Here is a 14773-nt window from a genome sequence, read left to right on the forward strand (position 1 = left end):
TAAAAATAAATTGAAACTGTGAATAGCAAAAAAAAATCAGCAACACAAGATCTATAAATAAAACAAAAGGAATGAAATTGTCAATCAATCGATTCTTTACATAAGTTTGTGCCCTATACATGTACCACAAGTATAACCATTTTATTTTCATTTGTCAAGTTGTCTTTAAAACTAAAATGGATTAAGAACAACTTGGGCAATCAAATAATAAGCTAAACAAGATTTTGGATCAAAACAGACTCAGCACGCAACTTTTATGCAAAATGATCGATATTGGGTACTTATAGAAAATAACATTTCTTTAAAGAAATTAATCCATCGACATTTCAGACACATTGATGATTTTTTTTTCAAATTATAAATTTATAGCATTATCAATAAGTATATTTTGAAAACCAATACGAATACAATGAGATGTTTAAAAGCCAATACGATACCAATCTTTGACACCGAAAATCAAAGGTAAACATTATCTTGAGATGATTGTCTATTGCTAAACAAATTTGGTAAGATTATACCTGTTTCACAATATAAACCAGTGTATCCTGTACTACAAGTGCACGCGAAGGAATTAACTCGATCATTGCACACACCTCCATGCCTACACGGACTATTGGCACAGTCATTTATATCTGTCAGAAATACATTATATTAGCAAAATGTATGTAACAAAGATTTTAAAATCAGGTAATGTACAATACAAATTGATTTTGTAATCAAAAGAAACTACGGTAAATGTCTAACAGATACATAAATAGCACCTCAAATTACATATTATATAGTTTATTAAAAACTATAAGCGTAAAGTATTATTTCTTAATTTCAATTTTTTAAGTTATATCCATGTGTAAATGTAGAATTGCCTTTTACTTGTAAGTGAAAATTATGCCTATCCAGAATCAGCATTGGTTCTCGCGTTGTTTCCATTAGCCAATCTGTCAAAATGTTATGTTAACTGAAGAATGCAGTTTAAGAGTTTGTATGGTATAACTGGGTTTTTTTCAGAGCATGCCTTGTCGTTGGTACGACGTAACACTTAATTGCTTGTTTGTAAAAAGGTTGTGTAGTAAATATTTGGTAGTTTTTCTCAAATAATGTATAACGGACTATAATCATGATAATAATTCATGAAATACTATGATATTATATTAAGGACTATATAGGACTACTATAAAATATGGAGCACTATATTTATATATGAAGGACTATGATAAATATAGAGGACTATGATTATATATGAATTGATTTGAACATGATTTCAATCGTCTGGCGTACTTGACATTCTAGACGGTGAAATGCATTGTGTATTTTGTATCAACTTTGTATATCATTTATACCAAGCGTATTGGTTTTATAACCCAAAGAGGATTTCTGCGTTACCATATCCTTTGAAAATTTGAAAACTCGTTGAAACTTATTTCAGATTTCCTTTTACTTAATCTTCTGTATTCCGAATCACCTATTGAAATTTAATTGTATTTTCAATATTTCAATTTTAGGTTTCTTCTGAATTCTACCAGCCGTATTAAATAGATCATCCTAGATCATCTTTTTTTGGTTTGATCTGTTATCAGGTGTCAAAAAGACTAAAGTATTATTTAAAATAAATAAAAATAAGGAAACTTACTGGTTTGACAATATCTTCCAGTGTAACCATCAGGACAAAGACATGTTGATCCATCTACACACGTCCCGCCATTTTGACAATGATTCGTCTGATGGCTACAAGCCCAAGTATCTACATTTTAAGATACCATCAAAATATAGTTTAATATATATGTAAAACTATTAATCATCTCTTTTTATTTTTAGAAATTGTTTAATGAATCTTTTTTTTGGAATAAGAACTAGAAAATATTGTATAACGTTGGGTATGTTAAGTAGGCGACTATCTTACTAGGAAGCTAACTTTACAATGAATTGACAGGAGTCTAACAGTCTTTTAGATGCTAAGCTACGTACCTTTTGCTTCGGCGTTGCAGATCTATTTTGTTTTTCTTCCTGTCCTTTTGATTTGAAGTTGGCAGGAGAAGAACAAACGAAAGTAAAATAAAAGAACATTTTCGGAAGACAAAGATATTGATCTGCTCTTACCAAACGTTTTTCACATATTTTACTGTTTTAAATTCCTTGCGTTTAACTTACTTATAATAAATAAGCAAGAAATTTAATAAAATTATCACTCAATATTTTTGTATCTACTTAAGTTGAATTGAAGGAGGTATCTAAATATAAAAAAGTTAAATATGCTGATGCATTTCGCATTTTGAAATTTTTTTAAACACTTTTATACAAAACACTTTAGAAAACATAACCATCTTCTGTCTTTATATCGAGGGGGTAAAAAAAAGTTGTCCGGCCATATAGTTTTACCCTTATCCGTCATTCCGTCATTCAGCACGGAACAGTTATATGGACTTTTTTCCAAACACCTTTACATATTTAGCTGATTTTTTTAGTATGTGGGTCTACTTTGAAGATTTATAGATCGAGTTAACGTTTGGTTCCGCTCCGCTAATTTTTGCCGAAATTACGGGCTTTAGACTTTGAAAATTTCATGAAAGTTGCAGTTATACGGACTTTTTTCTAAACGCCTTCACATATTGAGCTGATTAGTATGTGAATCTATTATGGTGAGTTACAGATCAAGTTTACGTTTGGTTTGGCTTCGCTGATTTATGCCGAAATTACGGGCTTTGGACTTTGGAAACTTCGTAAAAATAACAGTTATACAGACTTTCATTCTCAAATTTTCACTCCTAAAAATGGCTTCAAGCTTTCTTTGCGAGCGGAGCCATTCGTGTTGTTCAGACACATCTAGTTTAAGATGTATTTTCCATTATTTTTTCATTAATTTTGTTCGCTTTTGAATTCAAAATCGTACAATCAAACCAAACTTGTTAATTTTGTTCTATGTAAATTTACCTCTTAATTAAATTATTTTTTTCAAAAACGTGGTTTAAACGTCCTTAATTTTATTCTAAACTTAATTCAAAGCCCTCCTGTAACAGATCAATCTAATTCAAGCAGCAAATTTCATCATTGTGAAGGATTTGTTTCTATCGCTTGTACTTTATCGTAGTACATTAAGAAAGGTTTATGCCCAAACAAATTACAGTGACAATAATTTCCAAAATTTTCACCTCAACATGTTATAAATATATTCCGTAATCTGTCTTAATTTCACTATTTACATCATATTAATAAAATTCTTACCAATTGCAGTACTACAACAATAACCGGTATAACCTGAGTTGCAATGGACTGGACATCTTGAATCTCCTTCAAAGATATATAATACTCCGCACCGCCCAGTGACAGGTTCTCCTGAGTCCCAGCAACCACAAAAACATTCAAAGTGAGAATCTGCGAAATGAAAACATCGGCATTAGTATGACATTTTTTTTTTAAACGTATAAATATAATTACACTATCTCTACTTGCATGACTTGCCAGAACATAAAACCTCACGCAGGGGTTTAACTTGTGAAGTTATTATGCTAGAAAAGGAGGAAATGTCGGTCAATCCTTATATCGAGTTCCACTCTTTTTATTAAACGTAATAAAACTGTGTGTTTGGCATTTGCAATTGTAATATGTCTCCATATAATGCTGGCATAGCGGGTTAAGCAGCAAAGTCCGCAATATAATACCTTGGAAATCTTTTGTACCGCACTACCTTGCACAACAGATAACACAATTTAAGCTTTATAATTTGTATATACTAAGTTTTCAGTTTTGAACAAGGTATAAATCATATTATAACGAAAAATGAAATATGACACAACCAGAATTTTTGGTGCGTTAATTGTTTATCATCATCGGCGTAAATCAAACCTAGTAAAATATCTATGTCAATTATAGCTTGGTCAATATGTTCAATAGAGTTTCTTCCAACTTAAAAAAGAGTAACATGCATCAATAACATTTCCCCAATTATTTCTCAGGTACCAATTTTTGGACATCCTAAGCACCGGCCGCAGTATCCTTCTACATAGAGACGGAACCCTATTTGACCTCAATGCATAGTGCATCTAGGCTGGGGTGCTCGTAATCTGTAAGCGTCGTCAACTGCAATCGATTTAATGTTTCCTTAACGTGCAGAGAGCATGTCACTCTCTCTTTACGAGGCATCGAATTTAACTTCCCAAATCCGACCGGACGTGGCTGAGAATGTATACATCCCGAACAACCAAAAGGACTCCCCTTGTTTGGAAAGCTTTTACTGCCGATCGGAAGAAAAAGACCAGATTGACCATCGTTCTATTCTCCAGTCACCATTGGGGAATCAGGTACATGTAATCGACAGTTATTTGTTATCGTCAAAACGTTTGCCTACTTGTAATCTTTATTTCATCGATTATAGCAAAAAAATATGATGTACTCATCGATTACTTTTAGATAGTTTGATGAAATAGAACCTTGTTAAAATGAAAAAAGACAACTGTGATATCTTCAGTTTGTAATACATATAACATATAATGAATACATTTGACTTGATATGTCTTTCAAATGCCTTATGTAGATCTGTTGTTGTCTCAAGCTAGACCAGATTTCCGGACAAATTTAACTGTATGTCCAGCTTTCAATGACAATATAAGACCTTTAATATTACAAATATGAAAATAATCTTAAGTTCTGTACTTCATTCAAGTTAAAAAATATTGATGTATTAATATCCATTAAAGGGACGTCACTGACTTTTAAACAGCAGATGAACTTTGTGCAGTCCTTTGTAGATTTTTATAAGTTTTACGCAGACGCTCGTTAAAAAGATGGAATCCACTACAAACTTTTGGCATTAAAGTCAATCAGATTGGATTATCTAGACACTTCCTAAAAGAAATTGAGATTGACATTATCAAAGATATCAAGGCTTGGAAAATCATCTATTGCCGACGATATCTCTTGTAAACGGTCCTTTTCAGGGCCATCTATATTTTACAGAAAGAGTCCACCTTTGTTGTATATACCAGAAATTCTTAGACACAAAAAAAATATTTTTTAACGTAAGGGTTTTGACAATCTTTTTTTACTCCCGTAAGGCAATATTGTTTTTAATGGTTTAAAAGAACGTTCCACTGCTAGTTAGATATAATAAAATAATTGTGGCTCCTTAGAACCAATGAATATCCAAAATTGTCAACCCTAAAAAGTTATTTCACCTCGGGCTGCGCAAAACCCAAAGCCAAAAACTTTTAAGAGCTGGTTAAAACAATTCTAAAATTTACAATATTTTAAACTTAATTGTTTGTTCGATATAATAAAACAGTTATGGTTCATTGAGTCGGTGAATATCTAAAACTGACAACCCGAGTAAGGTTTGACAATTTTGGATATTCACCTCCTCAGCGGGCTATAACTGTATATCATTTTTGATTTTAACCATGTTGAATTAAGTGTGAGATTTACATTATATTGCACTAGTTAAAAGATTTTAGTCCACTAACAGACTGTTACTTATATAACCTGTAATTAAGGAGATTATTCATAAAAAATGAAAAATCCATGCATTTATTTTTAAATGTGTAATTTCGATCAATAAATTACCTCTACATATTATTTTACTTTTTTATATATGTTTTTATTGGAAAATTAATACATTTAATGAACTATTATTTAAATATAGCTGTCGATAATGCGAAAAAAATATACAAAACTTAAGTCAGTATGTCAGCAGAAATCTGCAAAATTTGGAACCATAACCTAAAATATAGAAGTGGTTGTTATTTTCTGTGTTGTAGTAGGATGTTTTTCACCACTATCTCCTGGTGAAAACCCAAATTTCAAGAATTTGAAAATATTTCGTATCCTCGGTTTGTGACCCGGATTTGTTTTTGCTTTATCGATTTGTGACTATTGAACAGCGGTATACTACTGCTGCCTTTATTTAAGACCATCAATCTAGAAAAACAACTGCCAACATAACATTTGAAAACAATACTTTAAATGATGTAAAGTTTAAATTTCTATTATAAATACATGGAGCAGCATAATTGTGTTTAACTTTCTTTTTTAATATTATTTATTTTGTAGCATGTAATTAACAGTATTCGAATAGTATGCAATTACTTAAGATAAAATAATCGGTTATTATCGATTACATACACAGAGTAATCGGTTATTATCGATTACATACACAATCAGAGTAATCGATTATTTATCAATAACACAAAACATCTTTCAAGTACTCGATAATTAATCGACTACTTTTGTGAATGCTCGTTCCCATTCATGTAGTGCATACATGATAAATGGGGACGATCTACGTGCTGGATACTGCTTTGGCGTCATGATTATATGGATGTTAGCCTTGGTTAATTGATTGATTGGTATTTACCTTACGAAGTCTAAACGCGGTGAGAGCTTATTAAAGCTGTCTTTAAATAGGTACTGTTTTTAAAATCAGACGTAAAGTCCTATACAATAAAATGCAGCACTACTGTTTTATTGATGCCGCATAAGAAATAAAATGCTTTATCTCAGTGATAGCTAATGGAAATAGTTTTAGAATAAATACTATTTTATAAATCAGACAAAAGATCATTTAATATACTGAATTATAGGGAAATTACTCATTTTTAAAATCAAATTTCACCACTAAGACTATATTGAAATCATTTGAAACTGTTACCACATATTTATATTGGAGAATATATTCCAATTTCTTTTAAAAGGAAACAGTTTTTTAACTACAACAATGTTAAATAAATCATACATATTCTTCTCATTTATATGTTTTATTTAAATAGCAGGAAGGTCAATATATTGAATAAAAAATGTTTAATTTTGACATCTTTTATAGCTTGACTATAAGCAATTAATATATTGAGGTAAATTATATGGCCTTCAAAATACCGTTTCGATTCCTAACATCACTGAAGAGACATTAATTATCGAAATCCGGATATAATGTACTAATTTTTGCACCTCATGTTTGCGGTATACCATCTTTTCCGCACGTTTATTGTTTTTTTTGTTTGGAATTAAATAAATAATTAAGATCCATTTTGTTACATCTAGTGATCCGTTTATTTGGTAATCGCCATAGCAATCAGCAGGGTTTAAGAACATCCGTTGTTCGACCTGCTAGTCAAATGCGTTTTGTTGAAATATACTTTTTCACTTTTTTGGTCTTTTGGAAAATGTTATTTGTGCTGTATTTAGACCCCTCTACCAAGAAATTTGTTTTGCGTGCACACGTATAAAAATTGCGGTTTTTATCCAACGCAATCATAGAATTGAACGTTGTTTTCAATTTAGACTTGAATATATATATAAATGTATATATATATAATAAAAACATCTGTATAGCTTGAATATATACAATATATATATATGTATTGATAAAATAAAAAAAAAACAGGTTCCAGCCCTGGTTTGGGAGGAAGTAAAAAATCAAATCTTTTCTAACATTGTTAGTTTGATTTTTTATGCATTTTATAAATAATTTAACGCTTGGTAATATCTTAATCATAAAAAATCCGATGGACAAGGTATAATTTGCAGTTGTCACTTCACAGAGGCAGATATATCTACATATAATTTCAGTGATTGCATGCTTCTAAAAATAGAATAACACCCTGCAATTATACTGAAGAGATGAGCAGATGATAATTCCTGTACAGTTACAAAATACTTAATGTTTTGTAATTAGTCGTCCTTGTTGAATATCTACGAGAAGGTAACTCCTCTCGAAACGAAAGCTTATTCAAAAACTCCTTTCTTTGGGTTTGTTATTTTGGTTTTTTTTTGGTCATTTTTCGGATTTTTTTTTTCTTTAACTATTTTTTCTTATGTATTTGTTTGTTTATTTTTGCTTAGTAGACATCATTCAGCGTATGTATTTATGAAATTTATATTGTTTCCTTTTTTATTACTTTTTTTCAAGTGTTAATAGTTTAAAAGCTTTTCATAATTTTATAGATATTTGGTGTTTTTTACATGAAAGCACACAACAGTTTACATGGAGAAGAAAGGATAAGACACAAGCTAGTAGGATAGATGTTGTTTTAATTGGAAAAAAATTTCAATCTCTCGTTGAATATTGTAAAATTAAACCGGCACTGATTAAAGTGACTGACCATCAAGGGGTAGTATTAAACTTTCAGACAGGGACTTCTGAAAAAGGGAATGGGTACTGAAAATTAAATAATTCTATTTTAAAAGATACTGAATATAAAAGAACAGTCAATAGAGTAATTAATAAGTTCGAAAATCGTTTAATCAATAGTGACAATAGCGATATCCGTCTATTATGGGGCAATCTAAAAATCGAATTTAGGGACGAATCTATTCTCTACTGTAAAAGAAAATCGAAATCGAGACAACAAGAAAATTAGAAAGCGAGTTAGAACACTTTACGACACTTAAAGCTGAACAATCAAACGAAGATAGAAATTTCAAAAATATTATAAAACAATTAGAGTTACAATTGGAAACAATATATGAATGTAAGGCAAAGGGGGCTCAAATTAGATCAAAGGAAAATGGATAGAACTAGAGAAAAATAATAATGCTTACTTTCTAGGATTAGAAAAGCAGCGACAAATTGAAAATCTATTAACAAACTCAGAAAATAAAAATAACGAGGTAACAAAAAATCAGGAACAAATTCTAGAAATGATAAAAGATTATTATAAAGTATAATATACAACCACGTGTCCAGATAAAAATCTGTTACATAAATATGTTGCTAATACTGTTATGGAAACGGAGATAAATATAGACGACTTTAAAAATTGTGACGGGGAAGTTACTATAAATGAATGTACTAATGCTATTAACACGATGAAGCTAAATAAATCACCTGGTCTAGTTTAACATTGGAATTGTATAAGACGTTCAGGGAAAAATTAAAAACAATGTTAGTAAAAGTTCTAAAGGGACATGAGGAAAAACATCTTTCATATACACAACGAACAGGTGTTCTTTCTTTGTTATCCAAAAAAATGAACAAATATCTTTAGACAATTATCGTCCAATATCATTATTAAACGCAGATTTGAAAATACTATCTAATGCTTTGGCACAGAGACTAAAAAAGATTCTTCCTAAACTAATTAATGAAGATCAAACCCGATATGTAAAAAATTGTTTTATTGGATCTAATTTAAGGCAAATCCAAGATATAATAGACTATGCACAATCATACAGAATAGATGGGGCTATTATATTTGTTAATTTTACAAAAGCTTTAGATTCTTTGGAATGGGAAGTCATGTTAAGCGTTCTAAAGCATTTTGGTTTTAATGAATCATTCATATCATCGGTGGAAATATTATATAAGGGAATACAGACATGTGTTATAAAAAATGGATGGGTATACGAAAATTTTGAAAACTGTAGAGGATTCCGTCAAGGATGTCCTTTTTTCTGCTTTACTTTGTTTTATCAGTCGAAATTATGGCCGAGCGAATAAGGCAAAGCTCAGACATTAAAGGTATTCGGATTACTATAGATAAAAAAAAAAACATTGCATAAAAATATCACAATTGGCTGATGATACAACACTTTTTTGTAGTTCAAAAACAGATATATCAAAAGCTATGAAAATAATTGAAACATTTGGCTCTTTCTCAGGTCTAAGGATAAATCGTAATAAAACAGAAGGAATTTAGATTGTGGCGCTTAAAAATAGCATAGTTAAAATTGAGGGCATACGCTGGGCGGACAAACCCTTTAAAACCTTTAGGCATTTATTTTGGTCATGACACACACGAATTTGAAAAGTTAAATTGGGAACCTAAAATAGATAAAATGAAATCCTTAATTAAAACATGGGAAAAAAGTAAACTAACAATGGTTAGAAAAATATGGTTAGGAAAATATGGTTTGGAAAATATTGATCATAACATCTTTAATACTACCAAAATTTACATTTTTGGCTACTTTGTGTAAAGTTCCAGACAATTACCTTAAAGGAATTGAAAGCTGCTGTTTCAAATAAATGTTGGAAGGTACAGATGACAAAGTAAAAAGATACACACTTATCGGGGAATATCAAAAAAAGTGGTTAAGAATGGATGATTTTGACAGTTATTTTACAGCACTGAAACCCTCATTGGTCTACAAATTAATAACAACCAATCTGCCGAACTGGTAAATTATTCCTACCAAATAATGTTTTACAAACTCGGTAAAAACTTTCTTGTTTTAAACATGAATTTAGATAACATAAAATCAGTAAATGAACTTGGAAAAATACCGGATTTTTATCTTCAAGTAATTTCAAGGTGGGTGAAAGCAGGAGGAGGTTTAGCAAACATTACTGATAACATTTCGGATATCAGACAACAGATTGTTTGGGGAAATAGATACATAAAATATTGCAACAAAAGCTTCTTCTTATAAAACTGGGTTACAAGTGGAATGTTGTATATTAATGACATATTGGATCGAGAGGGAAAACTATCCGAAAGTTTTATTTTTAAAAAGTTGATTAATAAGTGTAACTGGATTGCAGAGTTTAAAATGTTGACTTCTTGCATCCCAAAAGAATGGCAGCAAGTTAAAAAAAAAGAAAACTCCGTTAAGAGTAAAATCAATATATGGAAGGATACATTGAAATGGCGAAATAAACAAATGAAAGCAAAAGATATTACCAATAAAACGCTCTACAATACTTTAGTAGATCAAAAATATACAAAGCCAATCGGTATTAATATTTGGACAAGATATTTAAAATTGGAGTACTCACCACATTATCATCTGTAAACGATTTAAATTAAAAAATTTAATAGAAAACAAGTTGAAAATGTTTAGATGGAAACTGCTCAGAATATTTTGCTACAAAGCAGTTACTATTAAATGGAAAATTTCTGAGAATAATGAATGTATTTTTTGTAAAACAGAAGAAGAAGATTACTTGCATGTCTTTATTACATGTTCATTTTTTAAAGTTTTTGGGAGAAAGTATATTATCTTTTAGCAAAAATGAATTTTCAAAACAAGATATAAGCAAAGCATATAGTATTTAGATACAAAATATCTAATCATGGGTATTATGGTTTAAACTATTTTTTGACAGTTTGAGGTTTTTGTATTTACAAGTCCTACTATGTTTCCGAACAAAAAATAAAATTCTTAGATGTGTATGATATGTTTATAAAAGGACTACGAAGGGTTATGAATGAGAACAAAACAGTATCTTAAAATGTATTTTTCATAAATTTAAAAAGATTGATGTAATAGAGAAGAAAAGAAAAATTATATTTTATTATATTCTGAGTATTTTCCTGGATACTCAGAAAGCATTTCACATAGATACTTTATTGGATCTTGGACAGTGAAGTACAATTGTAACAGGCAATCTGAAGAATAAAGAATATGTATTTGTTGTTAAAAAAAAAAAGATTTTGAAATGTTAGAAGGTTACAGACGAACGACGGACGCAAAGTAATAACTTGAGCTAACATCACACCCTGAGCAAATTGAGCTAAACAGCTTGTTGCCACTTAAATACGGACTACTGGTGCAAAGTGACTAAGTCGTTAAAAGGAAAAACAAAATGAAACCCTTCTACCATTTATTTTCAAACATAAATCATGAAAAAAAGTTGCATATATGATAGCATATATTGGAAACTCAAACAAAAGTCAAGTATACTAAAAAATAAAAATTTTGTTTGCACAAGACAAGGAAGCATGACATCTTGAATTACACAATAAGTTCAATCTTTTGCAGTTACATTTGCCTGTCTTACAGACACACCGACGGCTGCAGTGAACATGGCCTTGACCACCACTTAAAGAAAGCAATTGTACTGCGTTTCTGACTTTAACCTCAGTGTTCTCTGGTATATCTAATAATGTCAAATCCTTTCTAATGGAGGACGTGTTTTGCAACAAACAATCGGCATTCCCATGGGAACAAACTGTGCCCCTCTTCCTGCCGACTTGTTCCTCTCTTTTTGAATCTTTTCGATTTGATTACGACTTATTAAACCAATCATAATTCCAACTTGTGTTCCTATTTTGTATCCATTTTCTGCAATATTCATCACCACACCTTTGATATTACAGTCCATCGGACCTCGGTCTACTCTTTGCGCTGGTGTTATAACATTGTCTCTCATTTCTAACTCTTTTAATCTTCTTTTGGAAGAAGACAACATCTCATCGGCCAGTATTTGTTGGCCTGACAGGGCTCATATTCTTGCTCGTACTATTTTGAAGTTCGTGTCTGTGTCAACACCAGTTTTAGTGCTCGTACCAGTTGCAACATTGGTTGCAGTGTTTGATTCCTCATCGGTTTCCGTGTCAGACTTCGTCTCCACATAGGTTTCTGTTTCAGTGTTTGTGTCCAGATCGGTTTCCGTTTCAGCGATTATGCCAGCATCATCGTCGGTTTCGGTCTCAATGTTTTTTCTGACATTGTCGTCACTTGTAGATGTTGTTAAAAAAATTAAATCTTCTTCAGTTTCTAAAGTTTCAAGTAACTATTTTGGAAGGGCTGACGATGACAAGCCAACTTTAGGGTGAATTGTTCTATGGTGTGAACTGGGAAAAAAGAATTAAAAACATGGAATTATTTGAAAAGAAATAAACAGGGAATGGCAATAGTTCGATATCAAACATCAAACAGCAACACCTCCAATCAAGCGATAAAAACAGAGACATACTGTTGGAATACATTCGGAATACTGGACAATATTGATGTTATTGCTATACACGGCATTATGCAAGATTATGAGTTATTTCATGACAGACAGTTTTAATGGAAGAAAAAACTGAAGCACTAGGAGGAAACCGTCGACCTACGACAAATAACTGACAACATGTTCTCGTATATTTATTTTTTTTTTAAATGTTTTTTTTCCCAGATTGTTTGTTTGTTTGTTATTTAATTAATTTTTTTATCATATTTTGAAAGTTTTTTTTTTTAATTATTTTTCAAAATATATAATAATTGATTTATTATATTTTCAATTGAGGGAAATATTCAAATGTTCTCTGACAGTCGGGTTTTCATTATTATTATGATTATTACTATACTACCTGTTATTTATGGAATTGCACAAATCTTAATCCTTTCGACCAGTGTGGATTGTTGTTCTCGTGTGTCCATGAAATCTTCATACTATTTATTTCAGCGTTCGCTCTTTCGACTGACCCTCGACTTTGATTTATTGATTGATTGTTGTTTGCTTAACGTCCAGTTGCAAATATTTCATGCATGTTCAGGACGAGAACAAATTAACAATAAATACAACAGGTAGGTCCGGTAATAGAGGTCAACTGGGATGCAGGTCGGGAAAATGTGGACTGCCACGGGAAAATGAGAGTATATTGGATAGGAACAGAAATTAAGCCTTGCAACATGCCACCCACGGACCCCTCCAAGAGTTGTTGCAAGGGTTTCTAACGTGCAGAGAGCGTGACACTCTCTCTACACGAGGCATCGGATTTAACGTCCCCATTCTGACCGGACGTCCCTTGACTTTGATGGTGACGTGCTCTACCATGCACCAATTTAAGCTCTGGCCAAAGAAGTTTAAGTTCTTTAATTACATAAGCCGTAAATTTCCTTCCATTATCACTTTGCAGGATATGTGGAGCTCCCAAAAGTACAAAAATGTCAGTGAGTTGGTAAGCCAGTTCAGCTGCTCTTTTTGTCTTTAACGGGTAAGTCTGTAGAAGTGATAGGACGAACGACTTATTTTGTGGTTTCCGAGCGACTTTTTTCAAAATACACTGTTCAATCATCTGAATGAAAATCCTGATAATTTCTCTGCTGATATTGACAAATTGTTTTTTTAACTCCTTATAAGTTTTGTGTATGCCTCCATCACCAACTCCAGAATTTGCTGTTCTAATCAGAGGGTAAAGTTCATCAACTTTACAATAATAGATAATTTCGTCTCCTTTGCGAATGAGTTTTTCAATTCCTGCTACAATCAAAACATCATAATGCCTTAAAAAATACTCTGAAGTGCTGTCTTTTTGGAACTTAATTTGACTTCCTTTAATAGTCTCTATGTATCTTTCACGTGTTAATACTGAATTATTATAAAATTTTTTGTCATCCCAGATTTTAAATATTTCATCATGAAATTTCTTTTCTACACTGTTTTCCATCTTTACACTTCAATTGTGCCTGCTAAACTGAACAGTTTTGCTCACATATTGGTTAAATAAAAAGTACCCACACGTTAAAAGTTTATATCTTTAAGCTTAGTAATACATTATTTGTTTAAAGGGAAAAGATTTGTTGTGAACATCAAATAGGCCAAGGTAGAATAATGATTTATACAAGTTATTATCTTTTTCCCAACAAAACATGTACAAGTAATTACTATTACAGATGTATTTGTTCAAGTAATAACTTATACAAAAGGTTTGTACAAGTAATAACTTGTTCAAAATAATAACATGTACACGACATATATACAAGAGTCTATAGAAAACAGCAAACCAGCAAATGTGATACATATTGGCCGGTCCAACGACTGTAGAGCACAAACAATACTCACCGACTAGCCTAAGTATCCCAAACAACAAAATAAATACCAGCGACATATCTGCAAAAAATACATTTAACGAAAATATTAAAACATAATAATGGGTTAATGGTTTTAAAGTGTTGCTAAAATGCATTTTAAAGGATATATCACCATAGACCATACTCCTTTCAATCATGCACAATTTACCCTTTGAATCATTCATTATTTGCATCAAATAACATATCCTTATATATAATATGTTTGAAGTACTCGCAAAATTAAATAGTCATTATTATATTGGTGATAGCAATGATAATTCCACATATTTTT

Source organism: Mytilus californianus, unplaced genomic scaffold (assembly GCF_021869535.1).
Source record: "Mytilus californianus isolate M0D057914Y unplaced genomic scaffold, xbMytCali1.0.p SCAF_20, whole genome shotgun sequence".
Lineage (NCBI taxonomy): Eukaryota > Metazoa > Mollusca > Bivalvia > Mytilida > Mytilidae > Mytilus > Mytilus californianus.